This window comes from Cydia fagiglandana, chromosome 12 (assembly GCF_963556715.1).
Source record: "Cydia fagiglandana chromosome 12, ilCydFagi1.1, whole genome shotgun sequence".
Taxonomy (NCBI): Eukaryota; Metazoa; Arthropoda; class Insecta; order Lepidoptera; family Tortricidae; genus Cydia; species Cydia fagiglandana.
The window spans coordinates 10461706-10476769 of record NC_085943.1 but is presented as its reverse complement, the minus strand read 5'-3'; the positions used below and the strand labels follow the sequence as shown (position 1 = coordinate 10476769).

The 15064-nt window shown below is 35.4% G+C and overlaps 1 protein-coding gene and 1 long non-coding RNA gene across 3 annotated transcripts in view; both read left to right on the top strand.

Annotated features, from left to right (window-relative positions):
* LOC134669553 (furin-like protease 1) overlaps positions 1-15064 on the top strand; it is a 352565-nt gene that overhangs the window by 220040 nt on the left and 117461 nt on the right. The window lies entirely within an intron of this gene.
* LOC134669241 (uncharacterized) lies at positions 4235-5458 on the top strand. Its single transcript, XR_010098881.1, has 2 exons — positions 4235-4510; positions 4871-5458. It is a non-coding gene; the product is annotated as an uncharacterized LOC134669241 (long non-coding RNA).

Genomic DNA, 15064 nt, shown 5'->3' with positions numbered 1-15064 from the left:
GGAACTTTACATAAGTGTCGTGATTTTACCTACTTTCGTGAATTTTTTTTTTATGTAAATTTACTTATCTATTATGTAATATTCAAAAAAATGCCAGTAAAATTAAAAACAATACAATGAAATTTTCCAATATTTCCTTAAGGTTCTGCAAATTTACTATTTCAATGTGTGTCTTTACATTACATTTTTATTTATTTTATTTCAAACAAGTTACACAGCATAAAAGTAAAAATACCAAACTACTACTTAACTAACTTAGCGCCACTTGCACCGTCCCACTAATCCGAGGTTAACCGGTTAAACCGTTAATCCAGTGTCAAATTGTACTGGTAACCAAGGTAACTCCTGATTTAACCGGTTAACCCCGGGTTAGTGGAATGGTGCAAGGGGCCCTTAGGGTGGTATTCCACCTGTCAAATTTGCATTCAATTTCTTTGTCCAATGTCAGTGCATCTCACTCTCTCATTATTAAGTGTGAGTGATAACAATAAATAAGTACTGTGTGTTTATAACTTCTTTTTATTATTTTGTAAGTGTTTTTATATTTTACTTTTATATTCATATTATAATTAACCTAACTTAAGAAGAAAAATAAATAAAGAGAATAAGTACTAAAAAGTACGGAACCCTCGGTGGGCGAGTCCCACTCGCACTTGTCCGGTTTTTTTCACATTTATGAATTCCTAGCTCTTGCCCGCGAGTTCGTCTGGTAACATACGAGTACCCATTAAGGGTGACTCACGTTAGACCGGGCCGTGCCCGGGCCGGAGCTTCCGGCGCATCGTTTTCTATGGAATGCATCACGTGTTCGCCTGTCATGTCATAGAAACGTACCTAAGCGCCGGAAGCTCCGGCCCGGATGCGGCCCGGTCTAACGTGAGCGTGAGTTATCCTTTACCTAAATACATAGAATAGAATACAAACTACTTAATGCCTAATGGTAACATTCCATTTCTAACCGCAGCTGCATTACTGTCAATTTTACTATGGAAATTGACAATGACAGCGACGCGTTCAGTACCGGTAGTGCAGCTGCGGTTAGAAATGGAATGTTACCATAAAGCTGCTAACAGTGCTAACACATTACCGCACCGCACCAAGGACATTGTCAAGGTTGTTGTCAAGGTCTTACTTATGGGTGCGTCGCAATGACCTTGGTGCGGTGCGGTAATGTGTCCAATGATATGTTTGTCCAATGTCATGGCATCTCACTCTCTTTCTCTCAAGCAAAATGTGAGACAAAACACACATTGGACAAAGAAACAGAAACCTGCTGAGAATGCCGCCCGTGCGCTCGAAATTAAGAAGGTACTTAGGTACTTACTTAGTAAGTAGGTACAGTCACCTGCAATAATATGTTACTCTTCAAAGGCCGCAAAAATATCTGACACGACCTTATCTGTAGAGCCATAAGAGCGTGTCACATATTATTGCGGCCTTCGAAGAGTAACATATTATTGCAGGTGACTGTACTTACCTAATTAATTTTAGGCAAAATCGGTTTGTGCTCACACCACACCGTTACTACTAATACCTACTTAAAGATAAATAGATTCATTAATATTATGTAAAGATAGAAATACTTAGTTACTTAATACGAAATCTACATACATATCTAGGTAGGTACCTATTTATTTGGGTTCGTCTTTGACGTCTCTAAAAATAAATATGTCAAATATTCATATCAGACATAGGCATTTTTGAGAAAATTTTACAAGAATAGAATAACTTACAAAAAATGTATGTGGTTTGACAGTTTTTATGTCAAAGCGAGGTAAAGTCGCTAATTCGCCACCACCACCTGGCGGGATAAAAAGTTAGTTTTCCTCCCAATTAATTTTTAAGTAAATATGGGATAGGGTAAAATGCCCCAATTAGAAAAAAGGTAATCGATCATGACGTCTCTTTTTATTAAAAAATTAAGTCACAGCAAATATGTTACAAAAAATTATTAACTACATGTAATTAAAAACTACATAAAGCTACAACTAACTACAATATAAACTAAAATTATAAATAAAAACCTGGCTCCAGCTCTGTGCCTTTGGGCAGGGTGCCAAGAAGGCTGGCGGCATTGCCGCGCTGTCCAATTGTATTTTTCCACAGTTTTGTCTTTTCTGGTTCCACTAGGTACGGCCAGGGTTCAGCATCAGCTCAGCTCTATGTATACTAATACCTTCTCCCGAATGTAACAAACACTTTTCTGAAAACCACATCAAAATCGGTTCAGCTAAACGCGAGATAATCGCGGACAAATACACCGTGTAACATGAGGAAACCGAAATATTTTAAACCGAATAATTTTAACTGCGTATTCCTGATCATATTTAGAGACAAAAATGTCCTATAAACTTTTTTGAAATTCGCCTAGTTTCAGAGATAATATTAATTAAAAAAAAAAAACAAGTTTTTATTGTTACACAGTGTAAAAGACCTTTTTGTTGGTGATATTGCTGCTATGGGACGTAGTCTAAAATATCCTTCTTGATAGATATCAAAAAGTGACAAGTAACGCTTTGCAAAAAGTAGGTTTTATGAAAAAAAAATGTAAAAATCAATTTTAAGTGAAAAGTTTACCAATCAACATCAAATAACATTTATTTTTATGTACATGTACATTCAAGAAATTGAAAAAACAAAACAAGAACAAAAATTTTTTTTTTGGTGAAGTATACCTAAACTCATATTACATTTTTTCTTTCTTTTGACCTCAGAAATGCGTGGTTAAAGCTATTCGGTTTCCTCATGTTACACCGTGTATACTTACAAACATTCCGTGTAGTTTTGGACATATTATAAAAGTTATTCAACGATTAATGCAGGTGGCTGGTAATAGGGCACTTTACCCTATGATAATAAATCTTCCTCGCGCTATCCCAGCTTTTTGCCACAGCTCATGGGAGCCTGGGAACTGCTTGGCAACTAATCCCGGGAATTGGCGTAGGCACTAGTTTTTACAGAAGCGACTGCCATCTGACCTTCTAACCCAGAGGGGAAACTAGGAAACTTGTTGGAATTAGTCCGGTTTCCTCACCATGTTTTCCTCTTCACCGAAAAGCGATTGGTAAATATCAAATGATACCTATTTCGTACATAAATTCTTTTCAACTTTACCGTATGATAAGCTACAAAAAAAAAATAGAAAACTAAGGGATTCAGATAGGTCATTCATTGGCTCCAGGGAACCCCTTAATGTGAATTACAGCATCAAAGTTGGAAGCAACAAAACTTACGATGTTATTTATATGTACCAATGTCAGCAATTATTGGTAAAATTGTGTACCTAATTATTAATTTCGAAAAATAAACTATAAATCTTCAAATATGAATTCATATCCGTTAGCACTCGCGGATTGGACGAATTTTGTGCGGCACTGGCACACACCCAATCACGGATCAATATTATAACGCGCGCCAATGGCGCGCGAGCTACATGGATCACGCGATCGCTAGTCAGGCGCACCCCCCCCCCCCCGCCACGAACCTGTAGCTGCGCTGCGCAGTTCATGAGTTCACATCAAAATGGCGCTTGCTCACTCGCTGTGCGTAGAACGTAGTACTTGTGTGAACGTGTAAATAAATTGGAGATAGCAAACAAGAAAACAGGTAAATATAAGTATTAGATATACCTTTATTTTCTTGCATCGAATATCTAGTGAAATCTGCATTAGACCTCAAAACGTTATGTACTTCCAGAAAGGGTTCGCGGTTCAACTTTTTTCTAACGGTTTCCTCGGCGTCCTTTACAAAGTCCAGTTGATATCGTGTCCTGTCCACGTCCAGGGTGGATCAGACCTGATCTACAAATCTTGGAGCAGCCGCTTTCGTCGTATGCCATTAAAAAAATGTAAGTATTTATTAGCTAAGTACATCTAAATATAAAACGATATTAGTACATGCTTGATTGTGTAGGTTAATTAAATAGTCACCAACACTAATAAATTGTTTTATTCTTTTACAGTAAAACATGCCCGTTATTAAAATTTGGTCAGTAGACCAAACAATCAAGAAAGCTGTTCCAATAATGGACCCAATTTTAAAAAATATCATTGAAAAAGGTGAGTAAATCTAAATTAATTTGACTTTTCGTAATGAAATATTTTTTGTGTAATTGTAGAATGTAGTGTATTGTAGAATAGACTATAATTGGATACCTACTGTTAAGCATTAATGTGCTGACTCAAACCACATTTATTTTGCAGTACGATGTCAATTTAAAAATTTGACGCTTGAAGTTGACAAGATAGAGCTGATGCTGAACCCTGGCTGTACCTAGTGGAACTCACGTTTGGTGCAACATAGGCCCACGCTATTTTGATCATCCGTCACATAGAGGGAGAGCAATACCCAAGATAGAATTCATAATCCATTTTCTTCCAGATGAGGTACCATCCTAAATATAGTAGTTCCATTTACTAATCTTATTAACTTTTTCTTTTCCAGGAACCATTAACCAGGGTTCAAGTTGCAGAGCTATCCGAAATAGCTGCGCCTAACATTGTATTTTTAGGTGAGACTTAATTATTATTACAATGATAAAATGCCTTACCTGCGAAGCATAACACTGTATGTTTCATATAATTTATAATTAATCATAATATAATCTATATGAAACATACAGTGTTAAAACGTAAATGTATTGAATAAACCTGTGGCCCTAGTGAAAAAGGGTACAAGTGTCGCGTAGCTTAGTTGTAAAAGGGGCATGGAACTTACATCCTTTTAAAACTGCGCTGCCCGAGACTTGTACCCTTACTCCCTAGTAGTGCCACTTAACGTAATATGATAAATTATCTTATTTGAGGAGGAAGTATTAAATTTGGGGGCCTATTATATTACCTGTTTTAACCATTATGTTTTTTGTCCACAGATAATGAAAATATAATTATATTACTTGCTGGTAGAAAAAACGATTGTTAGCGAAACTGAGATTCTGCCTACGTCGTTACAACTATTGATGGCGGCTTACTGCAACTTGAATATGGAATATCCACTATATCCAGTGGACTGTCAAAACACATTAGAATTTATACAAAGGTACCTATATTTTTAAAATAAATCCTAAAGAAGGAAGTCATAAGTAATAGTTTTTGATTTTTAAAAAGCGTTTTTCAATTAAAAGACATGTCAAGATCGCTTAACTTCTTGCAAGTTCTTTCTAATGCTAAAAAAACTAACTATAATTAATGTCAGTAACAAACATTTTCAGACAATTCGTTACTTGAAATGGTATAGGTTTCACGCATTAGATTCACATAGGCCTTATTAACCGAAACTTTTATAAGACTAATTCATAAGAAGTACTTATGTACATAAGATATAATTTATAGTGTCGTATGTCTTCTACTTTTTGTACTCTGTCACAGAATAAATAATAATAATATGCACGTAGACGTGTATATACGCGTGTGCTCTATAATTTTAGTGTGTGAAAATCAATAAATTTATTTCTTTGTAATTTTGTTTTTTATTAAATAACCTCCAAACTGTAAATTGCTTGTTGTTTGTATATTATGACTGATAAAATTAGTTCGTTTTACATGTTATTAGGCGATATTTCCTAAAGAATTCAATACAAATTTTGTACATTTACATGCTATCGATAATTCTCAGGATTTTGCTATTAGCAAGTTGGTATTTGTTTTCTTATGTATTTTAATAAATGCAGTCTGCAGACAGGCTGCATTAATTAAAATACATAAGAAAAAAAACTAACGAATGGTTAATAACTAAATCCGGAGAATTACCGTAAATGTACAGAATTTGTATTGAATTTTACAGAAAAATATCCCCTAATAACATGAAATATTACCTAATTTTACAGGTAATAATACACAAACAACAAGTAATTTTACCTTGCCCATATTTAAAATCACAGTTTTCTTATGTAAAAATACATAAATTGTATCAGTAATATTACCGAATAAAATGGAAAAATACTTAAAAATCATTAAAATTACATAAAGTTTGTGGTAAAATCACATACGCAAACTGTAATAAAACACAATAATTTTGTAATATTACTGAATAAAAAGTAAATATACTTAAAAAAACATTAATAATAAATAAAGTTTGTGTAATTTTACAGACGAAATCTGTAACAAAATACATAATAATTCGGTAATATTCCCGAATAAAAAGGAAAAATACTTAAAAAAATCATTAATAATACATGTACTTTGTGTAAATTCACATACGAAATCTGTAATAAAACACATATTACTTCTGTGATATTACCAAATACAATGTAAATATACATAAAGTATCATTAATAATACAAAAACTTAGTGTATTTTTACATACGAAATCTGTAACAAAACACATAATAATTGTGTAATGTTACCGAATAAAAAGTAAAAATACTCAAAAAACATCAATAATACATTAAGTTGGTGTAATTTTACACATGAAATCTGTAACAAAATACATAATAATTCGGTAATATTACTGAATAAAATGTAATCATACATAAAAATCATTACTAATACACAAACTTTATGTATTTATACATACGAAATTTGTAACAAAACATACAATTACCCTGTAATATTACCGAAAAAAATGTAAAAGTACGTAAGTGAAATTTTACGGATATGTAAAATTACATAAATGAGATTTTACAGATTATGTAAAATTACATAAGTGAGATTTTTACATATCTGACAGTATGATTATGTAAAATTACATAAATGTAATTTTACATAACCGTCAATTTGTTTGATTATGTAAAATTACATAAATGTAAAATTACATAATAATGAAATCAGGTCGATATGTAAAATTACATACGCCTTGTAAAATTACATAATTATGTAAAAATACAGAAAAGTTAGGGCAACGAAAGTTGCCCTAAAATTATGTAAAATTCCCTGAATATTTTTAACAGTGTATTATTATTCGTTTTAATTGTTGCTCTCGCTCAAAACTCCCACAGTTAACTGACAAAGTCGTAAAACAAGCACACGCTGCGCACCATAAAATAAACGTCTTATATTGGCAACTAACGAAGTTTTTATTATGTTTACCGACCTTGATAATAACTACTAAAATTTATAACCGATCTACACCAATCTATGTGGGTGGTCTTTCTTAGATTACGCATTATGGAGCATAAGAGTAAGTCTTACTTATATCTACGATATAAGTAAAAAACTTTGTTCCCCTCTTCCATGTGTGAGTGGTGTTCAAATATTACACATTCCATTTTTGAAATTTTTAATATATTATTATATTTTTAATATATTTTCATAATATAAATTCGTATAGATTAGTATAAAATAATTTATATTGTAATTTCATATTATGTAATAAATAAATCTAAATTTAAATCATGGTTTACAAACTCATTATTTGTTTACACTTATGATTCTATTTAAGCTAAAGTTCGTGGAATACAAAATTGATAGGTATACATGTTTAAGTCAACTTCACTTACCATCATATATCATCCCGTCCCAAAGGGAAAGCGTAAAATTAAATTATCATATATTAAAGGTAAATACGTTTTCTTTCAGTTAAATTAAATGATAGTGATTTTCATTTTCAATTTTTAGACATTTTGTGAAACATGTGTAAGTAAGAATATTATTCCTTTAATTGGCATTTTTGCCAATGAAAATCTTTCGGCGCGATTCGGGAAATGAATAAGGGATTCACTAGATAATGAAATAGTAAAGATATGTGACGTTCCACGACGAAAGGTACCAATGCCCCGGCTGCGGCTGAATATTGGAGCGGCGTTAATAATAGCGTTAAGCGCTAGCCGCCATAAGTACGCGTATCGGAATTTTTTAAATTTACTTTATACCATTTTGCTTGAATATTCGTTTCGAGAAACAATAGTAACATCGTAGTAGTTGCAGATAACATACCCAGTTCCGAGAAATCAGTGTGCGATAACATTATGTCAGAAGTTCATCCGTTAGTGTTGGAAATTTCTGTATTTCAAGAACTATGTTTTCGTTGTGTAGGAAATCCCTTTACGTTTTTCAAACATGCGCCGGAGAACATTGGCAACACGTGTACAATCAAACTTAAATATTCCAATAAAATAAATATAATAAGTGGAAATGCTACTCCCGTAGAACTTTGAAGGCCGAGATCGTTCGTGCGTGTTCGCATGTGTTCACACGAGTGGAAATTATGCGATGTGAGCAAAGTGCGATCGGTAAACAAGCAGAGAGTGAAATTTACTTGACTACGGCAAAACAATTGTTAGAATTTATTTTAAGGGCCCTCTTAAACAACAGCTTTCAATAATTGAACTACATGATGAAATATATACCGACGTATTACATCGAAAACTGATAGTACCTATAGTCTCGTGCATCAGCGACGACGGTCATTATAACTTGATAACCCGCGGGTCATCGACGCGAACAAAGAATCCAGTCCCCAGCTAACATTTACATTATGTGCAAAAAGATAAGCAATGACGCAAAAACTATAAACGACTAGGTATTTCCTATATTCAATTATAAATATTCTATAGAAATAAGTAAAGGATAAGTGGAAAAACTCACTGTCCAGATGCCATTTCTAATTCATAGAATGACATGACATTACTTTTTATTTAATTAATTTAATCAACCCCAATCACATTTGCAAATGACAGCAGAAAATTATATGGTCTTATGTAAATTGAATTATTCAAAGTTATTTCTCGTCGCATCTCGATATACTTAATCAAATCACTGCCCCGGAATTTTACGTTTAGCATTTTTCAAATACACGTGTACATGATTATGTAGCTTAACTCCTAGGCGCCAGGGTTGAAATTCGAGCAATCAGTTTCCGGAATGACAAGGTAAGCCGAGAGTAAGTGACCTGGAAGCTTTTAAATTACGCCGACTGAATATTTTATTTGGCACAGACCGTTTGGATATTTCCGTAGGCCATGTAAGAGCGTTTTCACACTGTCCGATCCGATATCGGAGGAGGATCCTACATCATACAGGCCGCAAGAACGCCGTCTATTCTACGATTCCTGCCGACCGTCTGGAGTCGGGCCGCGCCGGAGCGCATTTTGCAATGTGTCTATACATTATGTATGGCAAAAGCGATGGATTCCGTCTGGAGCCGTCCTCGTCCGCGAGGAACCAACCGGTTTGGGGAAGTACAAATGTGAAATGCGCTTCGACTCCGCCCGTTCTTTCGGTGGGAATCGTACTTAATAGCGGTCACACACACTACAACAAACTTTACGCGTACACATACGCACACAAACAAATGTTATCGGTCCGACAGCAGACGGAGTCTCCGACATGGCTAAAATTATCGGAAGCGTCTTTCTGATTCCGGGTGTCGGAAGGCGGCTATGAGAAAAATAGCTGCAGGAGTGCCGTATAATATACAGCATTAAGTCCGCCTTTTTTTGCGTCACCTATCGTTTTTTTAGTAATAATGATTTATTTAATGAATAAATTAATACAGAAAAACACATGTCTTGTATTTTACTCGTACTTCCATCCGCCATTCTATATCTGATCGGACAATGTGAAAACGCTCTAAGGCGGTCCTCGCATTAGATGCCGATCCGCTGCTCCAGGGTGCGAGCAGGATATCACGATGTACGTGCATACCGCTGTCTCACTCACACACCCGGATCCGCATCGGTGTGATAACCACGTAATGGCGAGATTTTTTCTATATTCATTCGATGGTAGGATTAAATTTATAATTGTTCCATTTCGAGCGTCAATCCCTAAAGTCTTTCCGAGCGGTGACAGTGATCGTACCGTCGGAATTGGAACATTCAGCGGATTCTGATCTTATTACAACGTTTCTTTTTTTTTAATTTTCCAATCCTTTTGCTTCCAATTGATCCACGCTTTTAATTGAAGTATGAATGAACTATTGTCTTGTAGGCAACATTTATCTCTCACCCTGTTAAATTAACTATTGTATTGACCTTTACAACTTTCACAACTTATCACAGCTTTAAAAGAAGCAGGTCAAAAACTACCAGTTCATCGAGTCTATCTATGGTATCCGGTACGTAAGTCAATATTTTTTTTGTGCACTGTCAACATTGTTACACTTACTCTCCAGTAAATATCATTTTATTAATTGTTTAGTAGATAGAATTAGTAGAATTTACGTGCCCGAAGCGCGCGTAGAATTTATTTGCGAATATTTACTAGTCTATCTTATGAATTTGAAATTCACGCTGGAAAATTTTGCAACTTTTATTTACTTCATTTCATATAAGTACCATTGAAATGTTTCGTCTGCATCTTGCATCTCCCACATGGCGAAACGTCGGTTTCAATTTGAAGCAATATTTATTGTTGGTAAAGTATTTCCAAGTAGTTTTACCATGAGTTCGACACTGACATATTCCCTAACGTCTGCGTAACGTACTTTCTATAGGTACACCTCATGAGATGCATAGAAAGAATGTTTAACGAACATACTCGTATAGTATTTTAGGTGTGGATACTTTCTGAAACTCTGGAACATGTAAGCCCCCCCGCCCCCACATCTGGCGTCTTTCGAGCGTCGGCGTCTACAATTCTATGGCCGCTGCTCGACGCAACGTCGACGCAGCGTCGACGCAACTGCGCAGCGACGTCATTTTCCATAGCGCTGACCAGACGCCGACAGACGCCGACGCTCGAAAGACGCTAGATGTGGGGGGGGGCCTAAGTACGAGTATACCCAGCAAAACTATCAGCTTAGCACCCCTGCATATAAAATGATTGAATGCACAGACTGTTACATGCGCGTCGGATATTTTTTTATTGGAAAAATTTTAAAATAATTATATTGCAGTGTTCGATTCCGCTACTAACTTTGAGGTTTTCAGCAGATTGATCTGTTTAATAGTTATTATTATTGATTATTTGGAGCCTGTCGTGTCCCACTGCTGGGCAAAGGCCTCCCCGCAGTTTCTCCACAAATTTCTGTCCAGTGCTATGTCTGGCCACACCTTTAAAAAGGAGTCCAATTATAAATTAATGTGTAAAGGCACTTATAGTCGTATAATGACACTTGTAGCTATCGGCACCAGAGAAGAAGACACGCACACAACACAACATTTAATGAGAGCGGAATTTTGAATTTTTTGAAAAAAGAAAATTTTACTCCACAGTATTCTTAAACATATTATTATATTATTGTGTTTGTCTATCTTGTTTTTATTTATTCTCTCAATTAATTGCACAAAGATTAACTAGCAGAGATCCCAAGTATAAGTTTGCTTTTTAAATTGAATTTATTTTATTTATTACTATTTTAATTTCTTACGTACATCAAAGTGTTTACATAACGTAACATTAAAATTAAATGTTTCGCGTACGTTTTAAGGTAATGTCGTTTTGAACGCCTATGAGCAAACAGCAGAACTTTTCCCAGCGTTGATTTTGAGCGCCTTACTCGTCTGCCCATCACAACGCTACGCAACGCACAGTGTTGCCAACTCGGATTTTGAAAAAATGCTAGACTATGTCTAGATTATGCCAAAATTATGCCAAAGGTTTTTGAAACACCTATGCTAAAAAAATGCTAAAATATCACTTGAAATTAGACACTTAAAACACATGCTTTTTCCAAATTTACCGCCTTTTCCTACTGACAAGATCTGCTTGACCAACTTTATATAGTCCGTTGACGTCCATCCGTCCACAAAAGTCAAAATTCATATGAAAAATATGAACCACATAAGGCGATGGCGCATAGTGTTGCTGCCAAGTTGGTGCAAACTTGGCTTAGACTAAATTATGCTAAAAATTATGCCAGATGCTAAATGGAAAATTTTGGTGCCAAAGCGAGTGAAAATATGCCAGATCTGGCATCATTTATGCCAAGTTGGCAACACTGGCAACGCAAGCATATTATTTGCCTCAAACCAGTATTTTTCCGAGGTATAAAGAGACCTATGTCTGAAATGAATTCAATTTCTTATTTGGAAGTACCTAGTTACTTTAGAATTTTTGAGGCGGTCAGATTTTTTATACGTATCTCTATTAAGGCATAGTCAGATTAATATAAACTAATTGTGTCACTAACAGTAGAATAAATAACTGATTTGTAAGACCGGCGAAGTGATCCCATAAGTGTTCCGTGAACAAAGTTTTGTACGGAACACTAAAAATTAACACACGGAACACAATACCTTTTCTTGGGTTTGTAATGCGTAAGAAAAATGCAGCTAGCCACCAAAATTGGTGTGGAACGGATGTACTTTTAGCTATACCTGTAGCAAAGCGACGAAATCGTGGAGTGAGCCACGCCTGATATAGGCCAGGTTAAATTGGCGTCTTTAAGAGGAGCTAAGCGTGTACAAAGCCGTGTCAAAAAGTTCCCCAATTGTGCCTGACTTTTAAATTAATCTCCACGTTAGACAGCGTTATATTTCAAATTCAAATTCTCGGAATAATGAAACTTTGATTACGGCACGCAGTCTTCCTTACGGCTATTTTGAATTTGTGTGAAATGAGTTTTGTTCGCAGTTGGTAAACTGATTAGAGACTTAACGGCCTGTCTTACGTTACAGTGACTGCGACGTATCAGAGACAGCTATCACTGTCACAGTCAGCAGCAGAAGTTGCTAAGCGGGCCAGGTGTTCAAAATGATCTTAACGCGAATTTATTGTTAAGAGAATAAGAGCGTGTTAATGTATCTAAAGAACGATTATGATAGAAAATTTTGCAGCTATTGGGTAGACTTTGGTAGCTCATTTAACGTTTTAAGGTATAAATAAATCGCCACAAAATATTTATTTTCGAATAAATCTTGCTCGAAGCAAAATCTTCACGGATCCATTACCGAAAGTCTGAAGATTCTTAAACCTTAATATTACTTAAACGATGGCTTTTAAATAACGGAAATGATGCCACGACCCGCTGAATCGACATTTAATTGAAATACAGTTTCATTTAAATTTCTACATGAATGCTCGAGCTGCGGCGCGATTCGGGAAATGAATTAGAGATTCACTAGATATGAAATAGTAAAGATATGTGACGTTGCACGACAAAAGGTACCTTATGGCTGCAGTAATATTGGAGCAGCGCTAATGGTAGCGTAAGCGCCAACCGCCATAAGGTACCTGTTGCCGTGGAACGTCACATATCTTTGCTATTTCATAGTTATCTAGTGCATCTCTAATTCATTTCAAGAATCGCGCCGCTGAACTGTTATTAAGTTGGATTTAGGAAATTCTAGTGAGATACTTGAGACTTAACTTTGAGAATATAGTTAAACTAACTTTTGCTCTGTGAGATCCTTGGTTTAACACTTACGTTTATTAGGTTTGTTCACACAAACTAAATAAACTGTTTAAAACATACATATAATACAATTTTGCCACGTATTATTTTGGGCCATAACGTATAAAACGATTATGATCTGCTATTTCTTAATATAAATATTTATTATAAAAAATAAAAACCAATCCTATTAGATTTGCAGACATAACATGGGGTGACTATGATGAGATTTTCCCATTAAGTAAAACGGCTGCTAAATAATTTCAAGTCGGTTATAATAGCCCAGTCAGTTGTACCAAAACATTTCACGATACCTAAATTACTAATATAAATTAGTTTGTAATTAATTGTTTACCGGACTGAGCAATTTTAATGTAAAATTGTGTCGAAGAAGCTTCGTAACCATTTAACAGTACCTAGCAAATTAAACCTCGATTCTTAAGTCATCTATTTTTACCTTATCTGATCAGTGTGTTATGTATGTGTATGTAAACACTTTCGGTAACATACTCGTATAATATATCTAGCCTTTCCGTAGTCTATGATGCCCTTAGAGCTTTAACCTCTGACATTACTATCAAACTAGCCCCGATTCCCAAATAACCCCATTTTACCTCCTTTGACCAGCGTGCCGTGTAACGTAATAATCTTGGTACGGATATGGCCAAGCATCTTCGATAGCTGATATCTTTATCGTCTAGATACCCTTTGAGCTCTATCAAAGTAGCCTCCATTCTCAAGTTACCCCATTTTATTTCCTTTTGGCCAGTGCGCCATGTAACATAATAATCGGCTGAGCACGTTAGATAAAATAGTCTCCGGAACGTTGTCTAAGCGGCCTCTAGAGGCACACTTGAGTCGACAAAGGTAGCGCGAGTGAATAATTGTAGCTCTTGACTGGAATATACTCATCCGTCTTTTTCTGCAAAGCAATGCCGCTTTTTGAATTTGAGATTTATGGAATACTTTGCGATACGGAGATTAGGTAGTGTACGAAAATATTTGAGCACATTTAGACATATATTTATGAGAAGGGAATAAATATTGGCTCGGCGTCGTAGTAGGTAGCGAATTATTCTCAAATTGCAGATGAATGAAAATAATATCAGAGGTAGCGGACGTAATCAAACTCCTTAAGATTTAACGAAAATTGTTAAGATGTTTCTGAGATTTCAATTTAGCCATCTCTAAATGTTATTTTAAATTGACAATAATTATCTTTTTAAACGGATAAATCTCGGCCTGAATTTAAACTGGAGATTATTTTCAGTTAATTGTAGTTATTATTAAAATTTAGGGTAAGTTGTTTCGAGCGGTTGATTGGCATAAAATACTCGTACTCGGTCGCCATCAGATATATCGGAGCGGCCAAGGTATTCACAATATCTGAACACGCACTCTAACGCCTTGACAATAGAGGCGTGTTCAGATATTTGTGAGAGCCTTGGCCGCTCCGATATATCTGATGGCGACCGTAATAGGAAACCTCTCTAAAGTAATTAGACCGGTTAAACCTGGAGTAACCATGGTTACCAGTCGAAACGCAACGTAACCATTTTATCGAACAACGAAGTAAGAGATACTTAGAGCATACTGAAAATTCCTGGACTGGCCACTTAGAAAAAAACAGCCAAGTGCGAGTAGGACTCGCGTTTCTAGGGTTCCGTACATAAGTCCGACTCACGCTTGACTGCACATTTCTAATAGGTTTTCCTGTCATTTATAGGTAAAGAACTATTTTGAGTATTTTTTCCAGAATTTTAGACCCAGTAGTTTCAGAGATAAAGGGGGGGGGGGAATGGTAATTTTTTGGCTATTTTCCTAAATAACTTCGAACCTATGTATTTTAAAA